Here is a 6,013-nt window from a genome sequence, read left to right as displayed (position 1 = left end):
ATTTGCCTAATAAGCCAAGTTTTCCTGAATTAATATATTTTCTCTAATTTTTTTCTTATGAAATGATAAAGTTACCCATTTCATTATGTATGAGGTCAATTTTTTTTATTGGAGTTAAAATTAACGTAGATATATGACCGAACCTAACCAACCCTACCTAACCTAACCTAACCTATATTTATAGGTTAGGTTAGGTTAGGTAGGTTAGGTAGTCGAGAAACAATTAATTCATGAAAACTTGGCTTATTAGGCAAATCGGGCCATGCATAGTAGGCTGAGAAGTGAGTTCTGGCTACTAGGTACGACATATATATATATATATATATATATATATATATATATATATATGTCGTACCTAGTAGCCATAACGCACTTCTCAGTCTACTATGCAAGGCCCGATTTGCCTAATAAGCCAAGTGTGACGGTAACGCGTTGGTGTTCGGCTGTTCAAAGCTAGGGGTATGGCCTCGTCACATAGTATAAAAAAAAATAGAATATCTGGAACTTCGTCTGTGGTAAGGTAAGGAGAAGACACACAAAACACAAGTAAATTTTAACAATGAAATTTTAATTACGTTAAATAAATCAAAACATGAATAAAATGGACAAACAAATTCGTATAATAAAATCAATCAATCAAAATAATAAGAATAATTAAATGACACAATGAAAAGTTACGTTAAGGGGGCATATCAAGGTGAAATTAAAAATTGTTCAATTTGCTTATATATTTATTTATGAAATGGTTATAGAAAGGGCTGCAACTGGTCCAAGTTTCACCATCACACCCTAAACAGAAAAGGAGAAAAAAAATACACAACGTATTATGCAACGAATTTTCAACATTTTCAAATAATTTTAGGGACCACATTTGTCAACTAAAATCATTTCTATAACACTCAGATATTAAAATTAGCACATAATAAAGGATTGTAGTGATCAGTTTTATCAATAGAGTGTTTAGTGCAATAATATAATTTTTCAAAGTTACCCTTCCAAAAATATGCAATATATGATGTTTATAAATTTTTATAAAATCAACAAATGGACTTTGGACTAAAATGTCTACTAGATTTTGTAGAAGCACAAACTCTACATATAAGGTGTAATTTGCATGTAAATTGATTAATAAATGAAAGCTATGAAGTACTTTGAAGTTGTAAATTACTTACCTGAGTAAAATAAGATCAAAGTTCGGCCACCTGTTGCTGAGCTTGACTTCGACAGATTTTGTTCATAATTGGCACCCTTGCAGATAGGCATCCATTGAGCAAGGTGTGCAAGTTCCATGCACATCCCCTGATAACAAACGAAAAAAAAAAATAAAAAAATAAAAAATTATACATATATATATCCTGCACATACTTATTACAAAATACCAAATTATAACACTAAAAGATACTAACCTATTGAAATTGGTCCGAATTGTGGGTCCTCAAGGTGGCACTGCAACACCAGCCACAGCAGTAGATGGCACTGCAACACCAGTAGATGGCACTGCCACACCAGTAGATGTAGATGGCACTGCCACATCAGTAGATGTAGATGGCACTGCCACACCAGTAGATGTAGATGGCACTGTCGTGGCCGGTCCATACACATCGAGGGGCTGAGGAGTGTGTGTGAGGAGGGTCGAGGCGTGTGGCGGCGGCGTCAGGCCTCTCACAGCTGAGGCGGGGAGGCCGCCTACATCCTCACTTGATATAACTCTCCCTTGTGCTACAGCGGCTCTTTTTCCTGCCAAAGACGGCGACCGCGTGCCAAATTGGCTTCCTTTGTCTTCCGAGTCCTCCGTTTATAGGTCATTGTGCACTAGACGCTACTAAAGCGAGATTTCAGGAGCCAAAATGGAGCGCGCGTCGACACCTCCACTCTCAACAGGACACACCATGTGACTGTAGCTGGGTACCTCACTCACCTTCACTAGGAGACGGTTGCCAATTAGTGTATATTTGTTGTCATATATACATAGTTATTTCCGACGTTATTACGAAAAAATTGACGTTTAGAACGTACGACGCAATACTCTTGGCGCGCCACAGCCGCGGGGCACCGGATTCTGCACAATTACGCATGGAAATGTACCATAAATACTTTAATTTATATCATAACATTATCGTGTTTGCGCCAAAGTGTTGCCAGAACGTTGTAGTATTTTTATAAATTTTTCCAAAATATTCGATTTTTCCGAATTTTTGCGTTTGATATGCCCCCTTAAGACAAAATAACAAGAAGTGCAATATAAAAGTAAATGAAAGGTGCTGGAATATTGGCTTTAAGCTATCACCTCTCTTAGTACACGTACGCCAAAGCTTACGTCTAGCAGGGAGAAGTGTTAACTGTGAAAGCACGGAATATTCTGAGGACTGAGGTCGTGGCGGCCCCAGACATCAAGTAGTATGGGGGGGTGGAGTGCAGTTGCAGCCCGACCGGCGACCAATCAGAGGAGCCGGCAGCAAGACGGGTAGTTTGGCGGTTTGAGTCTGAGCAGGTGTTCCTGGCTGCATACGTTTTGCTCTCTGGCAAACCTTGCTGGTGTTGTTGTCGTTGTTGGACATTTCTTCCATAGTAGTTTTATATAGTTGTAACGACGTAATTGTGGAGGGAAGAGCAGGCTCAATCTCCTGAAGGAGATTATCGTCACAACTCTCCCCCGAAGCCTGCGGTTCTGGAAGAAGTACGTCGTTATGTGGTGGAGTAATAGATGGAGTCGCTTCTACTTCATAAACTCTGGAGAGATCATGGGCTAAGATGTTGTCGGAATCTTGGTATAGCGTGTCTCCAGGTGGATTTTCTGCAGTTAGCAAGCCCATAGTAGAAGACGTTGAGATGAGAAGTGGGCGTGCTGCAGGAGGTGTAGGGTGGTGTGGTCCGTGTTGATGGTGGACCGAGCACTTTTCAGGTGTGGAGTGAAGTGCTGGAGCTTCAGGATGATGAAGAGTAGCTCCTTGCCAATTGTTCCGTAGGTCCTTGTAGCAGTAGTCGCTGACAGGTGTATTCTCCTCGCCTCGTTGCTGCATCACGACACCACCAACGTCGGTACCACTGGCGTCGACATGGAGGATGAAGGGCTTATCTGACGAGGTGAGAGTGGAATTAGAATAGGGCAAAGGAGCACGATTATTATCCTGAAAGCATTTGGGAAGATCATTAAGGATTTCGGAATTAGAAAGCACTGACTCCTTGTCAGTGCTTTCGGGAGGAGAAGCTGGGAAGGTCTCACTGTGGATGTAGGGTTCTGTGAAGGTAGAACAGTTAATCAGGACAGTCGGACGAGTACCATTATATTGCTTCAGGAGGTTGACGTGGCACAGCTGGGTCTTTCGCCGCCTATCTGGAGTCTCTATTACGTAGTTGTTATTATTCCTGCACTCTTTGACGCGGTAGGGTCCTGAAAACCTGTTTTGTAAAGGTGAACCTGGGATAGGGAAGTATGCAAGGACGAAGTCTCCTGGCTTGAATTTTCTTACTTTGCTGGTCTGGTCGAAATGAGTCTTCATTCTCTCCTGGGCTTTCAATAGATTATCATGGGCAAAACGGTGGACTCTCTCTAGAATGTGTTGAAGGTTTTGAAGAAACTGGGGCACATTCTGATGCTCACTGAAGGTGGCATCTCTGAGAGAGTCTTTGAAAGCCTTAAGGGGAGTACGGCACTTACGGCCGTAGAGCATCTCATAAGGAGATACTCCTAGGGACTCATTGGGGAGACTTCTGTAAATACACATTATAAGGTCAATCTGCTTATCCCAATCCTTAGAGGTTTCACTACAAAACTTTTTCAAGAGTGCTTTCATTGTCTGATGACTACGTTCAAGAGAACCCTGTGAAGCAGGATGATAGGGGCTGGACAATACCTGTTTGATGTTGAACTCCTCCAGTGTCCTTTTGAAGAGATCACTGGTGAAGTTGGTACCACAGTCGCTCCGAATCTCCCTGGGAAATCCGTATTGAGTGAAGATCTTCAATAGATGTTTTATAACCGTAGCAGCCGTGATGTTCTTCACTGGAACTGCTATGGGAAATCTGGTGGTAGGACACAGGATGGTTAGGATGTAGGCGTTACCTGAACTGGTCCCAGGTAAAGGACCGACACAGTCTATTATGAGTCTGTGGAAAGGTTCCGCAGGCACCTGTATGGGAATCAGTGGCGCTCTGGGAATGGAGATGTTCGGTTTGCCTGCCATCTGACATGTATGACACTGTTTTACGTACTGTTTGACGTTATTTACCATACCTGGCCAGTAGTAGTCTTGACGAATTCCATGGTAAGTCTTGTTGAAGCCGTAGTGGGAGAGTGCTCCGTGGGCCAGGTGTAGAATAGTGGGCCGCCGGCTGGTGGGAATCACAAGTTGTTCGATGTTGGCCCAATCGTCCTCCTCCTTCAGCTTACTGGGTCTATATCTGCGGTAGAGCAAGTCGTTCTCTAGGAAGAACCCAGGAATACTGTCGGGTTGAGTCTCAGCCTGGAAAAACAATGGTGTTAAAGTAAGATCTTCCCTCTGCAACTTACGGAACTCCAACTTGGTCAGATGCGGGGGTAGTTTCTGAGGGTCTTGAGGGACAGCGGTAGCAGTAGAGTCAGCTGGCTGTGGACGTGCGGCTTGTGCACGGGTGGTCACGAGAACCGGAGGAGAAACTTCATCACTCTCTTGAACCTCTGCTGGAACATACTCTAGAATAGGGTTACTTGGCACAGAGTTACACACCTAGGGTTTGTCCATGACGATCAGGTTGGTCGGTTGCAGGTCTTCTGCCAAGTCGTTGCCTAGGAGAAGTTGCACTCCAGGCATGGGAAAAGGCTTTTCCCTGACGGCGACTTGGACTTCTCCGTTCACGTAGGGACAATCCAGGTGGACTCTGGCGAGAGGGTATGGAGTGGTAGCAGTGAGGTCAGTGATGAAGACAGTTTCTCCGGTGTAGACGATGTTGGGCACAGCCGAATTCAAGATGATCGATTGAAGAGCCGCTGTGTCCCTCAAGATCTTCAATTTGAAACGTCCCTCCGGATTTGAACCGTTGGCAGAGACAGTTCCAGTATACAGGTGGTTACTGAAAAGAGAAAGAGCATTAACATTAACACCAACATTCATCACAGGCTTACCGGACTTAGGAGGAGTTGGTTTGGGTTTCTGTGGGTCTGTGGTTCCCTTGTATTGAGACTTACCACACTTGTCTATGGTATGTCCATAGAGTCTACAATACTTGCAGTACAATTGCGAGCCAGCTTGATCGGTGCTCACTTTATCGTAACTGTACCACGACTTCTTACTGGAGGATGGTTCGGGTATCAGCCGGTGGATGAGGCTGTAAGTGTCAGCCGACTTAGCACACTTCAGGTAGTCGGTTTCTTCTTCATCTGCTTAGTAGAGGCGGACACGAGGCGGCACACGTCTCAAGAATTCTTCAACAAGCATCAGGTTGACGAGTTCTGCAAAAGTAGAGACATGTGCTGCTTCCAGCCATTTCATGAAATACCTCCGTTTCGTGTTAGCAAACTCGAGGAAGGTAGTGGTACTTGCCTTCAGGTGGTCACGGAATTTCCTTCTATAACTTTCAGTAGAGAGGAGGTAGGCGTCCAACACTGCTTGTTTCAGAGTGTGGTAATCATTCTCAGACGCCAAAGTACTGAGTGTGACTGCAGCTCTACCTGTAAGATGGACTCTGAGAAGTGTGGCCCATTGGTCGACAGGCCAACTGAGTTGATTAGCAAGGGTTTCAATGGTGGTAAAGAACACATCAACTTCTGCTTCTACAAAGGATGGCATTAACTTACTTGCATGTGATATATTAAAACTGACGGGAAGATTGGCAGTAGCTTGCTGGCGTTGAGCGAGGTGTGAAGTTTCCAACGTGTATTCTCGTTGACGACACTCAAGAGCCAGAGTCGCTTGTTGCTTGTCATGTTCACGTTCTATCTCCAACTCTCATTGTTTGGTTTCAAGCTGTAAGCGTTCCCGCTCCTGGAGTGTTTCAAGCTGTACTCGTTCCCGCTCACGGAGCATTGCAAACTCAC

At 44.2% G+C, this 6,013-nt stretch overlaps 1 long non-coding RNA gene across 1 annotated transcript; it reads right to left on the bottom strand.

The window, feature by feature from the left end:
• Positions 1-729: 729 nt before the first annotated feature.
• Positions 730-1,536, bottom strand: LOC138356170 (uncharacterized). Its single transcript, XR_011224235.1, has 3 exons — positions 1,407-1,536; positions 1,173-1,299; positions 730-789 (listed from the first exon to the last, which is right to left on the bottom strand). It is a non-coding gene; the product is annotated as an uncharacterized lncRNA (long non-coding RNA).
• Positions 1,537-6,013: the final 4,477 nt, after the last annotated feature.

The sequence above is a fragment of the Procambarus clarkii genome, chromosome 70 (genome assembly GCF_040958095.1).
Source record: "Procambarus clarkii isolate CNS0578487 chromosome 70, FALCON_Pclarkii_2.0, whole genome shotgun sequence".
NCBI lineage: Eukaryota > Metazoa > Arthropoda > Malacostraca > Decapoda > Cambaridae > Procambarus > Procambarus clarkii.
This window is presented reverse-complemented; position numbering and strand designations above follow the sequence as displayed.